Source organism: Brienomyrus brachyistius, chromosome 2 (assembly GCF_023856365.1).
Source record: "Brienomyrus brachyistius isolate T26 chromosome 2, BBRACH_0.4, whole genome shotgun sequence".
Classification (NCBI taxonomy): Eukaryota; Metazoa; Chordata; class Actinopteri; order Osteoglossiformes; family Mormyridae; genus Brienomyrus; species Brienomyrus brachyistius.
The window spans coordinates 37,775,642-37,800,134 of NC_064534.1; the positions used below are offsets into that span (position 1 = coordinate 37,775,642).

Here is a 24,493-nt window from a genome sequence, read left to right on the forward strand (position 1 = left end):
GATAACAGAGGGTCGTTAAGAGAAGCCTGCATGCGGTAGGCAAAGGAGTAATGTTTGCTGGCGGGGGACGTGCGGCGATTAACCTGTGCGGTAGTGAAAAGGAGTTAAAAAGAAGGAAGTGTGCGGATGCGGAAAGAATGGAATAATTGTGGTAGGCTGCCGGCTGAGTAGTTTGCTGAATGTTTGGTGTGGGTCCGGCGCTGCCGATTGGTTGGTGGGGCTGCAGTGTGAGTCAGATAAAAAAAAAAAAAACCAGGAGTAGGATCCAATGGGACTAACTGGCATGTATAGACGCGTGTAATGCAAAAGGGCTGTTTTTGGTAGCATCTCTAGCTTACGGCCATGCCACCCTGAACACGCCCGATCTCGTCTGATCTCGGAAGCTAAGCAGGGTAGGGTCTGGTTAGTACTTGGATGGGAGACCACCTGGGAATACCAGGTGTTGTAAGCTTTTCTCACTTTTACTTTATACAGGGGGCGCTCCACTTCACGATTAATTTAAATCTATCACTCCCCTTCCCTTTTACTATTTTATATATATATATTTTTTTTTCTCTCATTCATAAAGGCAGCTTTTAGAAACCGTTTTACTCTAAATACTTCCTGGTAATTCTAGGTGCTGTAAGCTGTTCGTGCCTTTATTCCACCAGGGCGCGATCTTCTCACAAACTTGAAGACTGTCACTCCCCATTCACGTTTTACAACTTATTGTTAATGATAAAGAGACAGCTTTTTACACACAGTTTTAAACAAAGTACTGATATTATTCCTCTTCAACTGACCGCTTTGTTTTCTATGCAAAAACCACTTCGCCACAGAAGACTCGATATTATTGGCATAGCAAGTTCTGCTCTTCTCCTTTCAAAACTTGCTAAAAGCTGTATTTAAAAGAGCAGGTTGGCCGGGGTAATTCACACCCTTCAATGCCAGATTAATGTTTAGGTTAGTGGGAATCACAGAGGAATTAGGGATGGAAACTTCTTTGCTGGTGGTAGAAGCGGTCTGGTGAATTTTTATAGAGAAGAGGCCGTCGATGTTTGAATGTAGAAAATTGTTCTGGCTGCAGCCTGCAGTATGGACTTGTTGGTGTGTGTAGCTCCCAGTGTTCTGACAGCGCGACGTTTTGGGGAAGCATGTGATTCAGCAGCTATCAGTGGGCTTCGTGCGGTGGAGATTTTGTGGCTGTTAGCGGAGTTGATAACAGAGGGTCGTTAAGAGAAGCCTACATGCAGTAGGCAAAGGAGTAATGTTTGCCGGCGGGGGACGTGCGGCGATTAACCTGTGCGGTAGTGAAAAGGAGTTAAAAAGAAGGAAGTGTGCGGATGCGGAAAGAATGGAATAATTGTGGTAGGCTGCCGGCTGAGTAGTTTGGTGAATGTTTGGTGTGGGACCGGCGCTGCCGATTGGATGGTGGGGCTGCAGTGTGAGTCAGATAAAAAAAAAAAAAACAGGAGTAGGATCCAATGGGACTAACTGGCATGTATAGATGCGTGTAATGCAAAAGGGCTGTTTTTGGTAGCATCTCTCGCTTACGGCCATACCACCCTGAACACGCCTGATCTAGTCTGATCTCGGAAGCTAAGCAGGTTAGGGTCTGGTTAGTACTTGGATGGGAGACCACCTGGGAATACCAGGTGCTGTAAGCTTTTCTCACTTTTACTTTATACAGGGGGCGCTCCACTTCACGATTAATTTAAATCTATCAATCCCCTTCCATTTTACTATTTTATATATATATATTTTTTTTCTCTCATTCATAAAGGCAGCTTTTAGAAACCGTTTTACTCTAAATACTTCCTGGTAATTCTAGGTGCTGTAAGCTGTTCGTGCCTTTATTCCACCAGGGCGCGATCTTCTCACAAACTTGAAGACTGTCACTCCCCATTCACGTTTTACAACTTATTGTTGATGATAAAGAGACAGCTTTTTACACACAGTTTTAAACAAAGTACTGATATTATTCCTCTTCAACTGACCGCTTTGTTTTCTATGCAAAAACCACTTCGCCACAGAAGACTCGATATTATTGGCATAGCAAGTTCTGCTCTTCTCCTTTCAAAACTTGCTAAAAGCTGTATTTAAAAGAACAGATTGGCCAGGGTAATTCACACCCTTCAATGCCAGCTTAATGTTTAGGTTAGTGGGAATCACAGAGGAATTAGGGATGGAAACTTCTTTGCTGGTGGTAGAAGCGGTCTGCTGAATTTTTAGAGAGAAGAGGCCGTCGATGTTTGAATGTAGAAAATTGTTCTGGCTGCAGCTTGCAGTATGGACTTGTTGGTGTGTGTAGCTCCCAGTGTTCTGACAGTGCGACGTTTTGGGGAAGCATGTGATTCAGCAGCTACCAGTGGGCTTCGTGCGGCGGAGATTTTGTGGCTGTTAGCGGAGTTGATAACAGAGGGTCGTTAAGAGAAGCCTGCATGCAGTAGGCAAAGTAGTAATGTTTGCCGGCGGGGGACGTGCGGCGATTAACCTGTGCGGTAGTGAAAAGGAGTTAAAGAGAAGGAAGTGTGCGGATGCGGAAAGAATGGAATAATTGTGGTAGGCTGCCGGCTGAGTAGTTTGGTGAATGTTTGGTGTGGGTCCGGCGCTGCCGATTGGATGGTGGGGCTGCAGTGTGAGTCAGATAAAAAAAAAAAAAAAAACCAGGAGTAGGATCCAATGGGACTAACTGGCATGTATAGACGCGTGTAATGCAAAAGGGCTGTTTTTGGTAGCATCCCTCGCTTACGGCCATACCACCCTGAACACGCCTGATCTCATCTGATCTCGGAAGCCAAGCAGGGTAAGGTCTGGTTAGTACTTGGATGGGAGACCTCCTGGGAATACCAGGTGCTGTAAGCCTTTCTCACTTTTACTTTATACAGGGGGCGCTCCACTTCACGATTAATTTAAATCTATCACTCCCCATCCATTTTACTATTTTATATATATATATTTTTTTTTTTTCTCTCATTCCTAAAGGCAGCTTTTAGAAACCGTTTTACTCTAAATACTTCCTGGTAATTCTAGGTGCTGTAAGCTGTTCGTGCCTTTATTCCACCAGGGCGCGATCTTCTCACAAACTTGAAGACTGTCACTCCCCATTCACGTTTTACAACTTATTGTTGATGATAAAGAGACAGCTTTTTACACACAGTTTTAAACAAAGTACTGATATTATTCCTCTTCAACTGACCGCTTTGTTTTCTATGCAAAAACCACTTCGCCACAGAAGACTCGATATTATTGGCATAGCAAGTTCTGCTCTTCTCCTTTCAAAACTTGCTAAAAGCTGTATTTAAAAGAACAGATTGGCCAGGGTAATTCACACCCTTCAATGCCAGCTTAATGTTTAGGTTAGTGGGAATCACAGAGGAATTAGGGATGGAAACTTCTTTGCTGGTGGTAGAAGCGGTCTGCTGAATTTTTAGAGAGAAGAGGCCGTCGATGTTTGAATGTAGAAAATTGTTCTGGCTGCAGCTTGCAGTATGGACTTGTTGGTGTGTGTAGCTCCCAGTGTTCTGACAGTGCGACGTTTTGGGGAAGCATGTGATTCAGCAGCTACCAGTGGGCTTCGTGCGGCGGAGATTTTGTGGCTGTTAGCGGAGTTGATAACAGAGGGTCGTTAAGAGAAGCCTGCATGCAGTAGGCAAAGTAGTAATGTTTGCCGGCGGGGGACGTGCGGCGATTAACCTGTGCGGTAGTGAAAAGGAGTTAAAGAGAAGGAAGTGTGCGGATGCGGAAAGAATGGAATAATTGTGGTAGGCTGCCGGCTGAGTAGTTTGGTGAATGTTTGGTGTGGGTCCGGCGCTGCCGATTGGATGGTGGGGCTGCAGTGTGAGTCAGATAAAAAAAAAAAAAAAAACCAGGAGTAGGATCCAATGGGACTAACTGGCATGTATAGACGCGTGTAATGCAAAAGGGCTGTTTTTGGTAGCATCCCTCGCTTACGGCCATACCACCCTGAACACGCCTGATCTCATCTGATCTCGGAAGCCAAGCAGGGTAAGGTCTGGTTAGTACTTGGATGGGAGACCTCCTGGGAATACCAGGTGCTGTAAGCCTTTCTCACTTTTACTTTATACAGGGGGCGCTCCACTTCACGATTAATTTAAATCTATCACTCCCCATCCATTTTACTATTTTATATATATATATATTTTTTTTTTCTCTCATTCCTAAAGGCAGCTTTTAGAAACCGTTTTACTCTAAATACTTCCTGGTAATTCTAGGTGCTGTAAGCTGTTCGTGCCTTTATTCCACCAGGGCGCGATCTTCTCACAAACTTGAAGACTGTCACTCCCCATTCACGTTTTACAACTTATTGTTAATGATAAAGAGATAGCTTTTTACACACAGTTTTAAACAAAGTACTGATATTATTCCTCTTCAACTGACCGCTTTGTTTTCTATGCAAAAACCACTTCGCCACAGAAGACTCGATATTATTGGCATAGCAAGTTCTGCTCTTCTCCTTTCAAAACTTGCTAAAAGCTGTATTTAAAAGAACAGATTGGCCAGGGTAATTCACACCCTTCAATGCCAGCTTAATGTTTAGGTTAGTGGGAATCACAGAGGAATTAGGGATGGAAACGTCTTTGCTGGTGGTAGAAGCGGTCTGGTGAATTTTTAGAGAGAAGAGGCCGTCGATGTTTGAATGTAGAAAATTGTTCTGGCTGCAGCCTGCAGTATGGACTTGTTGGTGTGTGTAGCTCCCAGTGTTCTGACAGCGCGACGTTTTGGGGAAGAATGTGATTCAGCAGCTACCAGTGGGCTTCGTGCGGCGGACATTTTGTGGCTGTTAGCGGAGTTGATAACAGAGGGTCGTTAAGAGAAGCCTGCATGCGGTAGGCAAAGGAGTAATGTTTGCTGGCGGGGGACGTGCGGCGATTAACCTGTGCGGTAGTGAAAAGGAGTTAAAAAGAAGGAAGTGTGCGGATGCGGAAAGAATGGAATAATTGTGGTAGGCTGCCGGCTGAGTAGTTTGGTGAATGTTTGGTGTGGGTCCGGCGCTGCCGATTGGTTGGTGGGGCTGCAGTGTGAGTCAGATAAAAAAAAAAAAAAAACTAGGAGTAGGATCCAATGGGACTAACTGGCATGTATAGACGCGTGTAATGCAAAAGGGCTGTTTTTGGTAGCATCCCTCGCTTACGGCCATACCACCCTGAACACGCCTGATCTCATCTGATCTCGGAAGCCAAGCAGGGTAAGGTCTGGTTAGTACTTGGATGGGAGACCTCCTGGGAATACCAGGTGCTGTAAGCCTTTCTCACTTTTACTTTATACAGGGGGCGCTCCACTTCACGATTAATTTAAATCTATCACTCCCCATCCATTTTACTATTTTATATATATATATATATTTTTTTTCTCTCATTCCTAAAGGCAGCTTTTAGAAACCGTTTTACTCTAAATACTTCCTGGTAATTCTAGGTGCTGTAAGCTGTTCGTGCCTTTATTCCACCAGGGCGCGATCTTCTCACAAACTTGAAGACTGTCACTCCCCATTCACGTTTTACAACTTATTGTTAATGATAAAGAGATAGCTTTTTACACACAGTTTTAAACAAAGTACTGATATTATTCCTCTTCAACTGACCGCTTTGTTTTCTATGCAAAAACCACTTCGCCACAGAAGACTCGATATTATTGGCATAGCAAGTTCTGCTCTTCTCCTTTCAAAACTTGCTAAAAGCTGTATTTAAAAGAACAGATTGGCCGGGGTAATTCACACCCTTCAATGCCAGCTTAATGTTTAGGTTAGTGGGAATCACAGAGGAATTAGGGATGGAAACTTCTTTGCTGGTGGTAGAAGCGGTCTGGTGAATTTTTAGAGAGAAGAGGCCGTCGATGTTTGAATGTAGAAAATTGTTCTGGCTGCAGCCTGCAGTATGGACTTGTTGGTGTGTGTAGCTCCCAGTGTTCTGACAGCGCGACGTTTTGGGGAAGAATGTGATTCAGCAGCTACCAGTGGGCTTCGTGCGGCGGACATTTTGTGGCTGTTAGCGGAGTTGATAACAGAGGGTCGTTAAGAGAAGCCTGCATGCGGTAGGCAAAGGAGTAATGTTTGCTGGCGGGGGACGTGCGGCGATTAACCTGTGCGGTAGTGAAAAGGAGTTAAAAAGAAGGAAGTGTGCGGATGCGGAAAGAATGGAATAATTGTGGTAGGCTGCCGGCTGAGTAGTTTGCTGAATGTTTGGTGTGGGTCCGGCGCTGCCGATTGGTTGGTGGGGCTGCAGTGTGAGTCAGATAAAAAAAAAAAAAAAACTAGGAGTAGGATCCAATGGGACTAACTGGCATGTATAGACGCGTGTAATGCAAAAGGGCTGTTTTTGGTAGCATCTCTCGCTTACGGCCATACCACCCTGAACACGCCCGATCTCATCTGATCTCGGAAGCCAAGCAGGGTAGGGTCTGGTTAGTACTTGGATGGGAGACCACCTGGGAATACCAGGTGCTGTAAGCTTTTCTCACTTTTACTTTATACAGGGGTCGCTCCACTTCACGATTAATTTAAATCTATCACTCCCCTTCCATTTTACTAATTTATATATATATTTTTTTTTTTTCTCTCATTCATAAAGGCAGCTTTTAGAAACCGTTTTACTCTAAATACTTCCTGGTAATTCTAGGTGCTGTAAGCTGTTCGTGCCTTTATTCCACCAGGGCGCGATCTTCTCACAAACTTGAAGACTGTCACTCCCCATTCACGTTTTACAACTTATTGTTAATGATAAAGAGACAGCTTTTTACACACAGTTTTAAACAAAGTACTGATATTATTCCTCTTCAACTGACCGCTTTGTTTTCTATGCAAAAACCACTTCGCCACAGAAGACTCGATATTATTGGCATAGCAAGTTCTGCTCTTCTCCTTTCAAAACTTGCTAAAAGCTGTATTTAAAAGAACAGATTGGCCGGGGTAATTCACACCCTTCAATGCCAGCTTAATGTTTAGGTTAGTGGGAATCACAGAGGAATTAGGGATGGAAACTTCTTTGCTGGTGGTAGAAGCGGTCTGGTGAATTTTTAGAGAGAAGAGGCCGTCGATGTTTGAATGTAGAAAATTGTTCTGGCTGCAGCCTGCAGTATGGACTTGTTGGTGTGTGTAGCTCCCAGTGTTCTGACAGCGCGACGTTTTGGGGAAGCATGTGATTCAGCAGCTACCAGTGGGCTTCGTGCGGCGGAGATTTTGTGGCTGTTAGCGGAGTTGATAACAGAGGGTCGTTAAGAGAAGCCTGCATGCAGTAGGCAAAGGAGTAATGTTTGCCGGCGGGGGACGTGCGGCGATTAACCTGTGCGGTAGTGAAAAGGAGTTAAAAAGAAGGAAGTGTGCGGATGCGGAAAGAATGGAATAATTGTGGTAGGCTGCCGGCTGAGTAGTTTGGTGAATGTTTGGTGTGGGTCCGGCGCTGCCGATTGGATGGTGGGGCTGCAGTGTGAGTCAGATAAAAAAAAAAAAAAAACCAGGAGTAGGATCCAATGGGACTAACTGACATGTATAGACGCGTGTAATGCAAAAGGGCTGTTTTTGGTAGCATCTCTCGCTTACGGCCATACCACCCTGAACACGCCCGATCTCGTCTGATCTCGGAAGCCAAGCAGCGTAGGGTCTGGTTAGTACTTGGATAGGAGACCTCCTGGGAATACCAGGTGCTGTAAGCCTTTCTCACTTTTACTTTATACAGGGGGCGCTCCACTTCACGATTAATTTAAATCTATCACTCCCCTTCCATTTTACTATTTTATATATATATATATTTTTTTCTCATTCCTAAAGGCAGCTTTAAGAAACCGTTTTACTCTAAATACTTCCTGGTAATTCTAGGTGCTGTAAGCTGTTCGTGCCTTTATTCCACCAGGGCGCGATCTTCTCACAAACTTGAAGACTGTCACTCCCCATTCACGTTTTACAACTTATTGTTAATGATAAAGAGACAGCTTTTTACACACAGTTTTAAACAAAGTACCGATATTATTGGCATAGCAAGTTCTGCTCTTCTCCTTTCAAAACTTGCTAAAAGCTGTATTTAAAAGACCTGATTGGCCGGGGTAATTCACACCCTTCAATGCCAGCTTAATGTTTAGGTTAGTGGGAATCACAGAGGAATTAGGGATGGAAACTTCTTTGCTGGTGGTAGAAGCGGTCTGGTGAATTTTTAGAGAGAAGAGGCCGTCGATGTTTGAATGTAGAAAATTGTTCTGGCTGCAGCCTGCAGTATGGACTTGTTGGTGTGTGTAGCTCCCAGTGTTCTGACAGCGCGACGTTTTGGGGAAGCATGTGATTCAGCAGCTACCAGTGGGCTTCGTGCGGCGGAGATTTTGTGGCTGTTAGCGGAGTTGATAACAGAGGGTCGTTAAGAGAAGCCTGCATGCAGTAGGCAAAGGAGTAATGTTTGCCGGCGGGGGACGTGCGGCGATTAACCTGTGCGGTAGTGAAAAGGAGTTAAAAAGAAGGAAGTGTGCGGATGCGGAAAGAATGGAATAATTGTGGTAGGCTGCCGGCTGAGTAGTTTGGTGAATGTTTGGTGTGGGTCCGGCGCTGCCGATTGGATGGTGGGGCTGCAGTGTGAGTCAGATAAAAAAAAAAAAAAAACCAGGAGTAGGATCCAATGGGACTAACTGACATGTATAGACGCGTGTAATGCAAAAGGGCTGTTTTTGGTAGCATCTCTCGCTTGTGGCCATACCACCCTGAACACGCCCGATCTCGTCTGATCTCGGAAGCCAAGCAATGTAGGGTCTGGTTAGTACTTGGATGGGAGACCTCCTGGGAATACCAGGTGCTGTAAGCCTTTCTCACTTTTACTTTATACAGGGGGCGCTCCACTTCACGATTAATTTAAATCTATCACTCCCCTTCCATTTTACTATTTTATATATATATATATTTTTTTCTCTCATTCATAAAGGCAGCTTTTAGAAACCGTTTTACTCTAAATACTTCCTGGTAATTCTAGGTGCTGTAAGCTGTTCGTGCCTTTATTCCACCAGGGCACGATCTTCTCACAAACTTGAAGACTGTCACTCCCCATTCACGTTTTACAACTTATTGTTAATGATAAAGAGACAGCTTTTTACACACAGTTTTAAACAAAGTACTGATATTATTCCTCTTCAACTGACCGCTTTGTTTTCTATGCAAAAACCACTTCGCCACAGAAGACTCGATATTATTGGCATAGCAAGTTCTGCTCTTCTCCTTTCAAAACTTGCTAAAAGCTGTATTTAAAAGAACAGATTGGCCGGGGTAATTCACACCCTTCAATGCCAGCTTAATGTTTAGGTTAGTGGGAATCACAGAGGAATTAGGGATGGAAACTTCTTTGCTGGTGGTAGAAGCGGTCTGGTGAATTTTTAGAGAGAAGAGGCCGTCGATGTTTGAATGTAGAAAATTGTTCTGGCTGCAGCCTGCAGTATGGACTTGTTGGTGTGTGTAGCTCCCAGTGTTCTGACAGCGCGACGTTTTGGGGAAGCATGTGATTCTGCAGCTACCAGTGGGCTTCGTGCGGCGGAGATTTTGTGGCTGTTAGCGGAGTTGATAACAGAGGGTCGTTAAGAGAAGCCTGCATGCAGTATGCAAAGGAGTAATGTTTGCCGGCAGGGGACGTGCGGCGATTAACCTGTGCGGTAGTGAAAAGGAGTTAAAAAGAAGGAAGTGTGCGGATGCGGAAAGAATGGAATAATTGTGGTAGGCTGCCGGCTGAGTAGTTTGGTGAATGTTTGGTGTGGGTCCGGCGCTGCCGATTGGATGGTGGGGCTGCAGTGTGAGTCAGATAAAAAAAAAAAAAAAAAACAGGAGTAGGATCCAATGGGACTAACTGGCATGTATAGACGCGTGTAATGCAAAAGGGCTGTTTTTGGTAGCATCTCTCGCTTGCGGCCATACCACCCTGAACACGCCCGATCTCATCTGATCTCGGAAGCCAAGCAGGGTAGGGTCTGGTTAGTACTTGGATGGGAGACCACCTGGGAATACCAGGTGCTGTAAGCTTTTCTCACTTTTACTTTATACAGGGGGCGCTCCACTTCACGATTAATTTAAATCTATCACTCCCCTTCCATTTTACTAATTTATATATATATATATATTTTTTTTTTTTCTCATTCCTAAAGGCAGCTTTTAGAAACCGTTTTACTCTAAATACTTCCTGGTAATTCTAGGTGCTGTAAGCTGTTCGTGCCTTTATTCCACCAGGGCGCGATCTTCTCACAAACTTGAAGACTGTCACTCCCCATTCACGTTTTACAACTTATTGTTAATGATAAAGAGACAGCTTTTTACACACAGTTTTAAACAAAGTACCGATATTATTGGCATAGCAAGTTCTGCTCTTCTCCTTTCAAAACTTGCTAAAAGCTGTATTTAAAAGAACAGATTGGCCGGGGTAATTCACACCCTTCAATGCCAGCTTAATGTTTAGGTTAGTGGGAATCACAGAGGAATTAGGGATGGAAACTTCTTTGCTGGTGGTAGAAGCGGTCTGGTGAATTTTTAGAGAGAAGAGGCCGTCGATGTTTGAATGTAGAAAATTGTTCTGGCTGCAGCCTGCAGTATGGACTTGTTGGTGTGTGTAGCTCCCAGTGTTCTGACAGCGCGACGTTTTGGGGAAGCATGTGATTCAGCAGCTACCAGTGGGCTTCGTGCGGTGGAGATTTTGTGGCTGTTAGCGGAGTTGATAACAGAGGGTCGTTAAGAGAAGCCTACATGCAGTAGGCAAAGGAGTAATGTTTGCCGGCGGGGGACGTGCGGCGATTAACCTGTGCGGTAGTGAAAAGGAGTTAAAAAGAAGGAAGTGTGCGGATGCGGAAAGAATGGAATAATTGTGGTAGGCTGCCGGCTGAGTAGTTTGGTGAATGTTTGGTGTGGGACCGGCGCTGCCGATTGGATGGTGGGGCTGCAGTGTGAGTCAGATAAAAAAAAAAAAAAACAGGAGTAGGATCCAATGGGACTAACTGGCATGTATAGATGCGTGTAATGCAAAAGGGCTGTTTTTGGTAGCATCTCTCGCTTACGGCCATACCACCCTGAACACGCCCGATCTCGTCTGATCTCGGAAGCTAAGCAGGGTAGGGTCTGGTTAGTACTTGGATGGGAGACCACCTGGGAATACCAGGTGCTGTAAGCTTCTCTCACTTTTACTTTATACAGGGGGCGCTCCACTTCACGATTAATTTAAATCTATCACTCCCCTTCCATTTTACTATTTTATATATATATATTTTTTTTTCTCTCATTCATAAAGGCAGCTTTTAGAAACCGTTTTACTCTAAATACTTCCTGGTAATTCTAGGTGCTGTAAGCTGTTCGTGCCTTTATTCCACCAGGGCGCGATCTTCTCACAAACTTGAAGACTGTCACTCCCCATTCACGTTTTACAACTTATTGTTAATGATAAAGAGACAGCTTTTTACACACAGTTTTAAACAAAGTACTGATATTATTCTTCTTCAACTGACCGCTTTGTTTTCTATGCAAAAACCACTTCGCCACAGAAGACTCGATATTATTGGCATAGCAAGTTCTGCTCTTCTCCTTTCAAAACTTGCTAAAAGCTGTATTTAAAAGAGCAGGTTGGCCGAGGTAATTCACACCCTTCAATGCCAGATTAATGTTTAGGTTAGTGGGAATCACAGAGGAATTAGGGATGGAAACTTCTTTGCTGGTGGTAGAAGCGGTCTGGTGAATTTTTAGAGAGAAGAGGCCGTCGATGTTTGAATGTAGAAAATTGTTCTGGCTGCAGCCTGCAGTATGGACTTGTTGGTGTGTGTAGCTCCCAGTGTTCTGACAGCGCGACGTTTTGGGGAAGCATGTGATTCAGCAGCTACCAGTGGGCTTCGTGCGGTGGAGATTTTGTGGCTGTTAGCGGAGTTGATAACAGAGGGTCGTTAAGAGAAGCCTACATGCAGTAGGCAAAGGAGTAATGTTTGCCGGCGGGGGACGTGCGGCGATTAACCTGTGCGGTAGTGAAAAGGAGTTAAAAAGAAGGAAGTGTGCGGATGCGGAAAGAATGGAATAATTGTGGTAGGCTGCCGGCTGAGTAGTTTGGTGAATGTTTGGTGTGGGACCGGCGCTGCCGATTGGATGGTGGGGCTGCAGTGTGAGTCAGATAAAAAAAAAAAAAAACAGGAGTAGGATCCAATGGGACTAACTGGCATGTATAGATGCGTGTAATGCAAAAGGGCTGTTTTTGGTAGCATCTCTCGCTTACGGCCATACCACCCTGAACATGCCCGATCTCGTCTGATCTCGGAAGCTAAGCAGGGTAGGGTCTGATTAGTACTTGGATGGGAGACCACCTGGGAATACCAGGTGCTGTAAGCTTTTCTCACTTTTACTTTATACAGGGGGCGCTCCACTTCACGATTAATTTAAATCTATCACTCCCCTTCCATTTTACTATTTTATATATATATATATTTTTTTCTCTCATTCATAAAGGCAGCTTTTAGAAACCGTTTTACTCTAAATACTTCCTGGTAATTCTAGGTGCTGTAAGCTGTTCGTGCCTTTATTCCACCAGGGCGCGATCTTCTCACAAACTTGAAGACTGTCACTCCCCATTCACGTTTTACAACTTATTGTTAATGATAAAGAGACAGCTTTTTACACACAGTTTTAAACAAAGTACTGATATTATTCCTCTTCAACTGACCGCTTTGTTTTCTATGCAAAAACCACTTCGCCACAGAAGACTCGATATTATTGGCATAGCAAGTTCTGCTCTTCTCCTTTCAAAACTTGCTAAAAGCTGTATTTAAAAGAACAGATTGGCCGGGGTAATTCACACCCTTCAATGCCAGCTTAATGTTTAGGTTAGTGGGAATCACAGAGGAATTAGGGATGGAAACTTCTTTGCTGGTGGTAGAAGCGGTCTGGTGAATTTTTAGAGAGAAGAGGCCGTCGATGTTTGAATGTAGAAAATTGTTCTGGCTGCAGCCTGCAGTATGGACTTGTTGGTGTGTGTAGCTCCCAGTGTTCTGACAGCGCGACGTTTTGGGGAAGCATGTGATTCTGCAGCTACCAGTGGGCTTCGTGCGGCGGAGATTTTGTGGCTGTTAGCGGAGTTGATAACAGAGGGTCGTTAAGAGAAGCCTGCATGCAGTATGCAAAGGAGTAATGTTTGCCGGCAGGGGACGTGCGGCGATTAACCTGTGCGGTAGTGAAAAGGAGTTAAAAAGAAGGAAGTGTGCGGATGCGGAAAGAATGGAATAATTGTGGTAGGCTGCCGGCTGAGTAGTTTGGTGAATGTTTGGTGTGGGTCCGGCGCTGCCGATTGGATGGTGGGGCTGCAGTGTGAGTCAGATAAAAAAAAAAAAAAAAAACAGGAGTAGGATCCAATGGGACTAACTGGCATGTATAGACGCGTGTAATGCAAAAGGGCTGTTTTTGGTAGCATCTCTCGCTTGCGGCCATACCACCCTGAACACGCCCGATCTCATCTGATCTCGGAAGCCAAGCAGGGTAGGGTCTGGTTAGTACTTGGATGGGAGACCACCTGGGAATACCAGGTGCTGTAAGCTTTTCTCACTTTTACTTTATACAGGGGGCGCTCCACTTCACGATTAATTTAAATCTATCACTCCCCTTCCATTTTACTAATTTATATATATATATATATTTTTTTTTTTTCTCATTCCTAAAGGCAGCTTTTAGAAACCGTTTTACTCTAAATACTTCCTGGTAATTCTAGGTGCTGTAAGCTGTTCGTGCCTTTATTCCACCAGGGCGCGATCTTCTCACAAACTTGAAGACTGTCACTCCCCATTCACGTTTTACAACTTATTGTTAATGATAAAGAGACAGCTTTTTACACACAGTTTTAAACAAAGTACCGATATTATTGGCATAGCAAGTTCTGCTCTTCTCCTTTCAAAACTTGCTAAAAGCTGTATTTAAAAGAACAGATTGGCCGGGGTAATTCACACCCTTCAATGCCAGCTTAATGTTTAGGTTAGTGGGAATCACAGAGGAATTAGGGATGGAAACTTCTTTGCTGGTGGTAGAAGCGGTCTGGTGAATTTTTAGAGAGAAGAGGCCGTCGATGTTTGAATGTAGAAAATTGTTCTGGCTGCAGCCTGCAGTATGGACTTGTTGGTGTGTGTAGCTCCCAGTGTTCTGACAGCGCGACGTTTTGGGGAAGCATGTGATTCAGCAGCTACCAGTGGGCTTCGTGCGGTGGAGATTTTGTGGCTGTTAGCGGAGTTGATAACAGAGGGTCGTTAAGAGAAGCCTACATGCAGTAGGCAAAGGAGTAATGTTTGCCGGCGGGGGACGTGCGGCGATTAACCTGTGCGGTAGTGAAAAGGAGTTAAAAAGAAGGAAGTGTGCGGATGCGGAAAGAATGGAATAATTGTGGTAGGCTGCCGGCTGAGTAGTTTGGTGAATGTTTGGTGTGGGACCGGCGCTGCCGATTGGATGGTGGGGCTGCAGTGTGAGTCAGATAAAAAAAAAAAAAAACAGGAGTAGGATCCAATGGGACTAACTGGCATGTATAGATGCGTGTAATGCAAAAGGGCTGTTTTTGGTAGCATCTCTCGCTTACGGCCATACCACCCTGAACACGCCCGATCTCGTCTGATCTCGGAAGCTAAGCAGGGTAGGGTCTGGTTAGTACTTGGATGGGAGACCACCTGGGAATACCAGGTGCTGTAAGCTTCTCTCACTTTTACTTTATACAGGGGGCGCTCCACTTCACGATTAATTTAAATCTATCACTCCCCTTCCATTTTACTATTTTATATATATATATTTTTTTTTCTCTCATTCATAAAGGCAGCTTTTAGAAACCGTTTTACTCTAAATACTTCCTGGTAATTCTAGGTGCTGTAAGCTGTTCGTGCCTTTATTCCACCAGGGCGCGATCTTCTCACAAACTTGAAGACTGTCACTCCCCATTCACGTTTTACAACTTATTGTTAATGATAAAGAGACAGCTTTTTACACACAGTTTTAAACAAAGTACTGATATTTTTCCTCTTCAACTGACCGCTTTGTTTTCTATGCAAAAACCACTTCGCCACAGAAGACTCGATATTATTGGCATAGCAAGTTCTGCTCTTCTCCTTTCAAAACTTGCTAAAAGCTGTATTTAAAAGAACAGATTGGCCGGGGTAATTCACACCCTTCAATGCCAGCTTAATGTTTAGGTTAGTGGGAATCACAGAGGAATTAGGGATGGAAACTTCTTTGCTGGTGGTAGAAGCGGTCTGGTGAATTTTTAGAGAGAAGAGGCCGTCGATGTTTGAATGTAGAAAATTGTTCTGGCTGCAGCCTGCAGTATGGACTTGTTGGTGTGTGTAGCTCCCAGTGTTCTGACAGCGCGACATTTTGGGGAAGCATGTGATTCAGCAGCTACCAGTGGGCTTCGTGCGGCGGAGATTTTGTGGCTGTTAGCGGAGTTGATAACAGAGGGTCGTTAAGAGAAGCCTGCATGCAGTAGGCAAAGGAGTAATGTTTGCCGGCGGGGGACGTGCGGCGATTAACCTGTGCGGTAGTGAAAAGGAGTTAAAAAGAAGGAAGTGTGCGGATGCGGAAAGAATGGAATAATTGTGGTAGGCTGCCGGCTGAGTAGTTTGGTGAATGTTTGGTGTGGGTCCGGCGCTGCCGATTGGATGGTGGGGCTGCAGTGTGAGTCAGATAAAAAAAAAAAAAAAACCAGGAGTAGGATCCAATGGGACTAACTGGCATGTATAGACGCGTGTAATGCAAAAGGGCTGTTTTTGGTAGCATCTCTCGCTTACGGCCATACCACCCTGAACATGCCCGATCTCGTCTGATCTCGGAAGCCAAACAGGGTAGGGTCTGGTTAGTACTTGGATGGGAGACCTCCTGGGAATATCAGGTGCTGTAAGCCTTTCTCACTTTTACTTTATACAGGGGGCGCTCCACTTCACGATTAATTTAAATCTATCACTCCCCTTCCATTTTACTATTTTATATATATATATTTTTTTTTCTCTCATTCATAAAGGCAGCTTTTAGAAACCGTTTTACTCTAAATACTTCCTGGTAATTCTAGGTGCTGTAAGCTGTTCGTGCCTTTATTCCACCAGGGCGCGATCTTCTCACAAACTTGAAGACTGTCACTCCCCATTCACGTTTTACAACTTATTGTTAATGATAAAGAGACAGCTTTTTACACACAGTTTTAAACAAAGTACTGATATTTTTCCTCTTCAACTGACCGCTTTGTTTTCTATGCAAAAACCACTTCGCCACAGAAGACTCGATATTATTGGCATAGCAAGTTCTGCTCTTCTCCTTTCAAAACTTGCTAAAAGCTGTATTTAAAAGAACAGATTGGCCGGGGTAATTCACACCCTTCAATGCCAGCTTAATGTTTAGGTTAGTGGGAATCACAGAGGAATTAGGGATGGAAACTTCTTTGCTGGTGGTAGAAGCGGTCTGGTGAATTTTTAGAGAGAAGAGGCCGTCAATGTTTGAATGTAGAAAATTGTTCTGGCTGCAGCCTGCAGTATGGACTTGTTGGTGTGTGTAGCTCCCAGTGTTCTGACAGCGCGACGTTTTGGGGAAGCATGTGATTCAGCAGCTACCAGTGGGCTTCGTGCGGCGGAGATTTTGTGGCTGTTAGCGGAGTTGATAACAGAGGGTCGTTAAGAGAAGCCTGCATGCAGTAGGCAAAGGAGTAATGTTTGCCGGCGGGGGACGTGCGGCGATTAACCTGTGCGGTAGTGAAAAGGAGTTAAAAAGAAGGAAGTGTGCGGATGCGGAAAGAATGGAATAATTGTGGTAGGCTGCCGGCTGAGTAGTTTGGTGAATGTTTGGTGTGGGTCCGGCGCTGCCGATTGGATGGTGGGGCTGCAGTGTGAGTCAGAAAAAAAAAAAAAAAAACCAGGAGTAGGATCCAATGGGACTAACTGGCATGTATAGACGCGTGTAATGCAAAAGGGCTGTTTTTGGTAGCATCTCTCGCTTACGGCCATACCACCCTGAACATGCCCGATCTCGTCTGATCTCGGAAGCCAAACAGGATAGGGTCTGGTTAGTACTTGGATGGGAGACCTCCTGGGAATACCAGGTGCTGTAAGCCTTTCTCACTTTTACTTTATACAGGGGGCGCTCCACTTCACGATTAATTTAAATCTATCACTCCCCTTCCATTTTACTATTTTATATATATATATATTTTTTTCTCTCATTCATAAAGGCAGCTTTTAGAAACCGTTTTACTCTAAATACTTCCTGGTAATTCTAGGTGCTGTAAGCTGTTCGTGCCTTTATTCCACCAGGGCGCGATCTTCTCACAAACTTGAAGACTGTCACTCCCCATTCACGTTTTACAACTTATTGTTAATGATAAAGAGACAGCTTTTTACACACAGTTTTAAACAAAGTACTGATATTTTTCCTCTTCAACTGACCGCTTTGTTTTCTATGCAAAAACCACTTCGCCACAGAAGACTCGATATTATTGGCATAGCAAGTTCTGCTCTTCTCCTTTCAAAACTTGCTAAAAGCTGTATTTAAAAGAACAGATTGGCCGGGGTAATTCACACCCTTCAATGCCAGCTTAATGTTTAGGTTAGTGGGAATCACAGAGGAATTAGGGATGGAAACTTCTTTGCTGGTGGTAGAAGCGGTCTGGTGAATTTTTAGAGAGAAGAGGCCGTCGATGTTTGAATGTAGAAAATTGTTCTGGCTGCAGCCTGCAGTATGGACTTGTTGGTGTGTGTAGCTCCCAGTGTTCTGACAGCGCGACGTTTTGGGGAAGCATGTGATTCAGCAGCTACCAGTGGGCTTCGTGCGGCGGAGATTTTGTGGCTGTTAGCGGAGTTGATAACAGAGGGTCGTTAAGAGAAGCCTGCATGCAGTAGGCAAAGGAGTAATGTTTGCCGGCGGGGGACGTGCGGCGATTAACCTGTGCGGTAGTGAAAAGGAGTTAAAAAGAAGGAAGTGTGCGGATGCGGAAAGAATGGAATAATTGTGGTAGGCTGCCGGCTGAGTAGTTTGGTGAATGTTTGGTGTGGGTCCGGCGCTGCCGATTGGATGGTGGGGCTGCAGTGTGAGTCAGAAAAAAAAAAAAAAAAAACCAGGAGTAGGATCCAATGGGACTAACTGGCATGTATAGACGCGTGTAATGCAAAAGGGCTGTTTTTGGTAGCATCTCTCGCTTACGGCCATACCACCCTGAACATGCCCGATTTCGTCTGATCTCGGAAGCCAAACAGGGTAGGGTCTGGTTAGTACTTGGATGGGAGACCTCCTGGGAATACCAGGTGCTGTAAGCCTTTCTCACTTTTACTTTATACAGGGGGCGCTCCACTTCACGATTAATTTAAATCTATCACTCCCCTTCCATTTTACTATTTTATATATATATATTTTTTTTTCTCTCATTCATAAAGGCAGCTTTTAGAAACCGTTTTACTCTAAATACTTCCTGGTAATTCTAGGTGCTGTAAGCTGTTCGTGCCTTTATTCCACCAGGGCGCGATCTTCTCACAAACTTGAAGACTGTCACTCCCCATTCACGTTTTACAACTTATTGTTAATGATAAAGAGACAGCTTTTTACACACAGTTTTAAACAAAGTACTGATATTATTCCTCTTCAACTGACCGCTTTGTTTTCTATGCAAAAACCACTTCGCCACAGAAGACTCGATATTATTGGCATAGCAAGTTCTGCTCTTCTCCTTTCAAAACTTGCTAAAAGCTGTATTTAAAAGAACAGATTGGCCGGGGTAATTCACACCCTTCAATGCCAGCTTAATGTTTAGGTTAGTGGGAATCACAGAGGAATTAGGGATGGAAACTTCTTTGCTGGTGGTAGAAGCGGTCTGGTGAATTTTTAGAGAGAAGAGGCCGTCGATGTTTGAATGTAGAAAATTGTTCTGGCTGCAGCCTGCAGTATGGACTTGTTGGTGTGTGTAGCTCCCAGTGTTCTGACAGCGCGACGTTTTGGGGAAGCATGTGATTCAGCAGCTACCAGTGGGCTTCGTGCGGCGGAGATTTTGTGGCTGTTAGCGGAGTTGATAACAGAGAGTCGTTAAGAGAAGCCTGCATGCAGTAGGCAAAGGAGTAATGTTTGCCGGCGGGGGACGTGCGGCGATTAACCTGTGCGGTAGTGAAAAGGAGTTAAAAAGAAGGAAGTGTGCGGATGCGGAAAGAATGGAATAATTGTGGTAGGCTGCCGGCTGAGTAGTTTGGTGAATGTTTGGTGTGGGTCCGGCGCTGCCGATTGGATGGTGGGGCTGCAGTGTGAGTCAGATAAAAAAAAAAAAAAAACAGGAGTAGGATCCAATGGGACTAACTGGCATGTATAGACGCGTGTAATGCAAAAGGGCTGTTTTTGGTAGCATCTCTCGCTTACGGCCATACCACCCTGAACACACCCGATCTCGTCTGATCTTGGAAGCTAAGCAGGGTAGGGTCTGGTTAGTACTTGGATGGGAGACCACCTGGGAATACCAGGTGCTGTAAGCTTTTCTCACTTTTACTTTATACAGGGGGCGCTCCACTTCACGATTAATTTAAATCTATCACTCCCCTTCCATTTTACTATTTTATATATATATATATTTTTTTTTTTTTTCTCATTCCTAAACGCAGCTTTTAGAAACCGTTTTACTCTAAATCCTTCCTGGTAATTCTAGGTGCTGTAAGCTGTTCGTGCCTTTATTCCACCAGGGCGCGATCTTCTCACAAACTTGAAGACTGTCACTCCCCATTCACGTTTTACAACTTATTGTTAATGATAAAGAGACAGCTTTTTACACACAGTTTTAAACAAAGTACTGATATTATTCCTCTTCAACAGACCGCTTTGTTTTCTATGCAAAAACCACTTCGCCACAGAAGACTCGATATTATTGGCATAGCAAGTTCTGCTCTTCTCCTTTCAAAACTTGCTAAAAGCTGTATTTAAAAGAACAGATTGGCCGGGGTAATTCACACCCTTCAATGCCAGCTTAATGTTTCGGTTAGTTGGAATCACAGAGGAATTAGGGATGGAAACTTCTTTGCTGGTGCTAGAAGCGGTCTGGTGAATTTTTAGAGAGAAGAGGCCGTCGATGTTTGAATGTAGAAAATTGTTCTGGCTGCAGCCTGCAGTATGGACTTGTTGGTGCGTGTAGCTCCCAGTGTTCTGACAGCGCGCCGTTTTGGGGAAGCATGTGATTCAGCAGCTACCAGTGGGCTTCGTGCGGCGGAGATTTTGTGGCTGTTAGCGGAGTTGATAACAGAGGGTCGTTAAGAGAAGCCTGCATGCAGTAGGCAAAGGAGTAATGTTTGCTGGCGGGGGTCGTGCGGCGATTAACCTGTGCGGTAGTGAAAAGGAGTTAAAAAGAAGGAAGTGTGCGGATGCGGAAAGAATGGAATAATTGTGGTAGGCTGCCGGCTGAGTAGTTTGGTGAATGTTTGATGTGGGTCCGGCGCTGCCGATTGGATGGTGGGGCTGCAGTGTGAGTCAGATAAAAAAAAAAAAACAGGAGTAGGATCCAATGGGACTAACTGGCATGTATAGACGCGTGTAATGCAAAAGGGCTGTTTTTGGTAGCGTCTCTCGCTTATGGCCATACCACCCTGAACACGCCCGATCTCATCCGATCTCGGAAGCCAAGCAGGGTAGGGTCTGGTTAGTACTTGGATGGGAGACCCCCTGGGAATACCAGGTGCTGTAAGCTTTTCTCACTTTTACTTTATACAGGGGGCACTCCACTTCACGATTAATTTAAATCTATCACTCCCCTTACGTTTTACTATTTTATATATATATATTTTTTTTCTCTCATTCATAAAGGCAGCTTTTACACACCGTTTTACTCTAAATACTGCCTGGTAATTCTAGGTGCTGTAAGCTGTTCGTGCCTTTATTCTACCAGGGCGCGATCTTCTCACAAACTTGAAGACTGTCACTCCCCATTCACGTTTTACAACTTATTGTTAATGATAAAGAGACAGCTTTTTACACACAGTTTTAAACAAAGTACTGATATAATTCCTCTTCAACTCACCGCTTTGTTTTCTATGCAAAAACCACTTCACCACAAAAGACTCGATATTATTGCCATAGCAAGGTCTGCTCTTCTCCTCCTTTCAAAACTTGCTAAAAGCTGTATTTAAAAGAGCAGGTTGGCCATGGTAATTCACACACTTCAATGCCAGCTTAATGTTTAGGTTAGTGGGAATCACAGAGGAATTAGGGATGGAAACTTCTTTGCTGGTGGTAGAAGCGGTCTGGTGAATTTTTAGAGAGAAGAGGCCGTCGATGTTTGAATGTAGAAAATTGTTCTGGCTGCAGCCTGTAGTATGGACTTGTTGGTGTGTGTAGCTCCCAGTGATCTGACAGCGCGACGTTTTGGGGAAGCATGTGATTCAGCAGCTACCAGTGGGCTTCGTGCGGCGGAGATTTTGTGGCTGTTAGCTGAGTTGATAGCAGTGGGTCGTTAAGAGAAGCCTGCATGCGGTAGGCAAATGAGTAATGTTTGCCGGCGGGGGACGTGCGGCGATTAACCTGTGAGGTAGTGAAAAGGACTTAAAGAGAAGGAAGTGTGCGGATGCGGAAAGAATGGAATAATTGTGGTAGGCTGCCGGCTGAGTAGTTTGGTGAATGTTTGGTGTGGGTCCGGCGCTGCCGATTGGATGGTGGGGCTGCAGTGTGAGTCAGATAAAAAAAAAAAGAACATTAGTAGGATCCAATGGGACCAACTGGCATGTATAGAGGCGTGTAATGCAAAAGGGCTGTTTTTGGTAGCATCTCTCGCTTACGGCCATACCACCCTGAACGCGCCTGATCTCGTCTGATCTCAGAAGCTAAGCAGGGTAAGGTCTGGTTAGTGTTTGGATGGGAGAACTCCTGGGAATACCAGGTGCTGTAAGCTTTTCTCACTTTTACTTTATACAGGGGGCGCTCCACTTCACGAATAATTTAAATCTAGCACTCCCCTTCCATTTTACTATTTTATATATATATATTTTTTCTCTCTTTCATAAAGCCAGCTTTTAGAAACCGTTTTACTCTAAATACTTCCTGGTAATTCTAGGTGCTGTAAGCTGTTCGTGCCTTTATTCCACCAGGGCGCGATCTTCTCACAAACTTGAAGACTGTCACTCCCCATTCACGTTTTACAACTTATTGTTAATGATAAAGAGACAGCTTTTTACACACAGTTTTAAACAAAGTACTGATATTATTCCTCTTCAACAGACCGCTTTGTTTTCTATGCAAAAACCATTTCGCCACAGAAGACTCGATATTATTGGCATAGCAAGTTCTGCTCTTCTCCTTTCAAAACTTGCTAAAAGCTGTATTTAAAAGAACAGATTGGCCGGGGTAATTCACACCCTTCAATGCCAGCTTAATGTTTCGGTTAGTGGGAATCACAGAGGAATTAGGGATGGAAACTTCTTTGCTGGTGCTAGAAGCGGTCTGGTGAATTTTTAGAGAGAAGAGGCCGTCGATGTTTGAATGTAGAAAATTGTTCTGGCTGCAGCCTGCAGTATGGACTTGTTGGTGCGTGTAGCTCCCAGTGTTCTGACAGCGCGCCGTTTTGGGGAAGCATGTGATTCAGCAGCTACCAGTGGGCTTCGTGCGGCGGAGATTTTGTGGCTGTTAGCGGAGTTGATAACAGAGGGTCGTTAAGAGAAGCCTGCATGCAGTAGGCAAAGGAGTAATGTTTGCCGGCGGGGGACGTGCGGCGATTAACCTGTGCGGTAGTGAAAAGGAGTTAAAAAGAAGGAAGTGTGCGGATGCGGAAAGAATGGAATAATTGTGGTAGGCTGCCGGCTGAGTAGTTTGGTGAATGTTTGATGTGGGTCCGGCGCTGCCGATTGGATGGTGGGGCTGCAGTGTGAGTCAGATAAAAAAAAAAAAAACCAGGAGTAGGATCCAATGGGACTAACTGGCATGTATAGACGCGTGTAATGCAAAAGGGCTGTTTTTGGTAGCATCTCTCGCTTACGGCCATACCACCCTGAACACGCCCGATCTCGTCTGATCTCGGAAGCCAAGCAGGGTAGGGTCTGGTTAGTACTTGGATGGGAGACCTCCTGGGAATACCAGGTGCTGTAAGCCTTTCTCACTTTTACTTTATACAGGGGGCGCTCCACTTCACGATTAATTTAAATCTATCACTCCCCTTCCATTTTACTATTTTATATATATATATTTTTTTTTTCTCTCATTCCTAAAGGCAGCTTTTAGAAACCGTTTTACTCTAAATACTTCCTGGTAATTCTAGGTGCTGTAAGCTGTTCGTGCCTTTATTCCACCAGGGCGCGATCTTCTCACAAACTTGAAGACGGTCACTCCCCATTCACGTTTTACAACTTATTGTTAATGATAAAGAGACAGCTTTTTACACACAGTTTTAAACAAAGTACTGATATTATTCCTCTTCAACTGACCGCTTTGTTTTCTATGCAAAAACCACTTCGCCACAGAAGACTCGATATTATTGGCATAGCAAGTTCTGCTCTTCTCCTTTCAAAACTTGCTAAAAGCTGTATTTAAAAGAACAGATTGGCCGGGGTAATTCACACCCTTCAATGCCAGCTTAATGTTTAGGTTAGTTGGAATCACAGAGGAATTAGGGATGGAAACTTCTTTGCTGGTGCTAGAAGCGGTCTGGTGAATTTTTAGAGAGAAGAGGCCGTCGATGTTTGAATGTAGAAAATTGTTCTGGCTGCAGCCTGCAGTATGGACTTGTTGGTGCGTGTAGCTCCCAGTGTTCTGACAGCGCGCCGTTTTGGGGAAGCATGTGATTCAGTAGCTACCAGTGGGCTTCGTGCGGCGGAGATTTTGTGGCTGTTAGCGGAGTTGATAACAGAGGGTCGTTAAGAGAAGCCTGCATGCAGTAGGCAAAGGAGTAATGTTTGCTGGCGGGGGTCGTGCGGCGATTAACCTGTGCGGTAGTGAAAAGGAGTTAAAAAGAAGGAAGTGTGCGGATGCGGAAAGAATGGAATAATTGTGGTAGGCTGCCGGCTGAGTAGTTTGGTGAATGTTTGATGTGGGTCCGGCGCTGCCGATTGGATGGTGGGGCTGCAGTGTGAGTCAGATAAAAAAAAAAAAACAGGAGTAGGATCCAATGGGACTAACTGGCATGTATAGACGCGTGTAATGCAAAAGGGCTGTTTTTGGTAGCGTCTCTCGCTTATGGCCATACCACCCTGAACACGCCCGATCTCATCCGATCTCGGAAGCCAAGCAGGGTAGGGTCTGGTTAGTACTTGGATGGGAGACCTCCTGGGAATACCAGGTGCTGTAAGCTTTTCTCACTTTTACTTTATACAGGGGGCACTCCACTTCACGATTAATTTAAATCTATCACTCCCCTTACGTTTTACTATTTTATATATATATATTTTTTTTCTCTCATTCATAAAGGCAGCTTTTACACACCGTTTTACTCTAAATACTGCCTGGTAATTCTAGGTGCTGTAAGCTGTTCGTGCCTTTATTCTACCAGGGCGCGATCTTCTCACAAACTTGAAGACTGTCACTCCCCATTCACGTTTTACAACTTATTGTTAATGATAAAGAGACAGC

General features: G+C 44.5%; 1 protein-coding gene, 20 non-coding genes and 1 pseudogene across 21 annotated transcripts in view; all 22 read left to right on the forward strand.

Moving 5' to 3' along the window:
• The window catches only part of LOC125712214 (uncharacterized), a 433,528-nt gene that overhangs the window by 339,759 nt on the left and 69,276 nt on the right, over positions 1–24,493 (forward strand). The gene's annotated exons all lie outside the window — the stretch shown is intronic.
• LOC125733962 (5S ribosomal RNA) lies at positions 333–451 on the forward strand. Its single transcript, XR_007393293.1, has one exon. It is a non-coding gene; the product is annotated as a 5S ribosomal RNA (ribosomal RNA).
• Positions 1,528–1,646, forward strand: LOC125736994 (5S ribosomal RNA). The gene has a single exon (XR_007396261.1). It is a non-coding gene; the product is annotated as a 5S ribosomal RNA (ribosomal RNA).
• Positions 2,726–2,844, forward strand: LOC125735155 (5S ribosomal RNA). Its single transcript, XR_007394453.1, has one exon. It is a non-coding gene; the product is annotated as a 5S ribosomal RNA (ribosomal RNA).
• Positions 3,928–4,046, forward strand: LOC125735156 (5S ribosomal RNA). The gene has a single exon (XR_007394454.1). It is a non-coding gene; the product is annotated as a 5S ribosomal RNA (ribosomal RNA).
• Positions 5,129–5,247, forward strand: LOC125735157 (5S ribosomal RNA). The gene has a single exon (XR_007394455.1). It is a non-coding gene; the product is annotated as a 5S ribosomal RNA (ribosomal RNA).
• On the forward strand, positions 6,330–6,448 carry LOC125732112 (5S ribosomal RNA). Its single transcript, XR_007391692.1, has one exon. It is a non-coding gene; the product is annotated as a 5S ribosomal RNA (ribosomal RNA).
• On the forward strand, positions 7,529–7,647 carry LOC125736349 (5S ribosomal RNA). Its single transcript, XR_007395629.1, has one exon. It is a non-coding gene; the product is annotated as a 5S ribosomal RNA (ribosomal RNA).
• Positions 8,659–8,777, forward strand: LOC125737232 (5S ribosomal RNA). Its single transcript, XR_007396499.1, has one exon. It is a non-coding gene; the product is annotated as a 5S ribosomal RNA (ribosomal RNA).
• Positions 9,858–9,976, forward strand: LOC125733381 (5S ribosomal RNA). The gene has a single exon (XR_007392726.1). It is a non-coding gene; the product is annotated as a 5S ribosomal RNA (ribosomal RNA).
• Positions 10,993–11,111, forward strand: LOC125736376 (5S ribosomal RNA). The gene has a single exon (XR_007395656.1). It is a non-coding gene; the product is annotated as a 5S ribosomal RNA (ribosomal RNA).
• LOC125733386 (5S ribosomal RNA) lies at positions 12,189–12,307 on the forward strand. The gene has a single exon (XR_007392732.1). It is a non-coding gene; the product is annotated as a 5S ribosomal RNA (ribosomal RNA).
• On the forward strand, positions 13,388–13,506 carry LOC125733382 (5S ribosomal RNA). The gene has a single exon (XR_007392727.1). It is a non-coding gene; the product is annotated as a 5S ribosomal RNA (ribosomal RNA).
• On the forward strand, positions 14,523–14,641 carry LOC125736388 (5S ribosomal RNA). Its single transcript, XR_007395667.1, has one exon. It is a non-coding gene; the product is annotated as a 5S ribosomal RNA (ribosomal RNA).
• LOC125735070 (5S ribosomal RNA) lies at positions 15,721–15,839 on the forward strand. Its single transcript, XR_007394369.1, has one exon. It is a non-coding gene; the product is annotated as a 5S ribosomal RNA (ribosomal RNA).
• LOC125736066 (5S ribosomal RNA) lies at positions 16,918–17,036 on the forward strand. The gene has a single exon (XR_007395349.1). It is a non-coding gene; the product is annotated as a 5S ribosomal RNA (ribosomal RNA).
• On the forward strand, positions 18,116–18,234 carry LOC125735498 (5S ribosomal RNA). Its single transcript, XR_007394793.1, has one exon. It is a non-coding gene; the product is annotated as a 5S ribosomal RNA (ribosomal RNA).
• Positions 19,313–19,431, forward strand: LOC125732794 (5S ribosomal RNA). Its single transcript, XR_007392161.1, has one exon. It is a non-coding gene; the product is annotated as a 5S ribosomal RNA (ribosomal RNA).
• Positions 20,512–20,630, forward strand: LOC125732943 (5S ribosomal RNA). Its single transcript, XR_007392305.1, has one exon. It is a non-coding gene; the product is annotated as a 5S ribosomal RNA (ribosomal RNA).
• LOC125731357 (5S ribosomal RNA) lies at positions 21,709–21,827 on the forward strand (annotated as a pseudogene).
• Positions 22,902–23,020, forward strand: LOC125732386 (5S ribosomal RNA). Its single transcript, XR_007391767.1, has one exon. It is a non-coding gene; the product is annotated as a 5S ribosomal RNA (ribosomal RNA).
• On the forward strand, positions 24,097–24,215 carry LOC125732585 (5S ribosomal RNA). The gene has a single exon (XR_007391961.1). It is a non-coding gene; the product is annotated as a 5S ribosomal RNA (ribosomal RNA).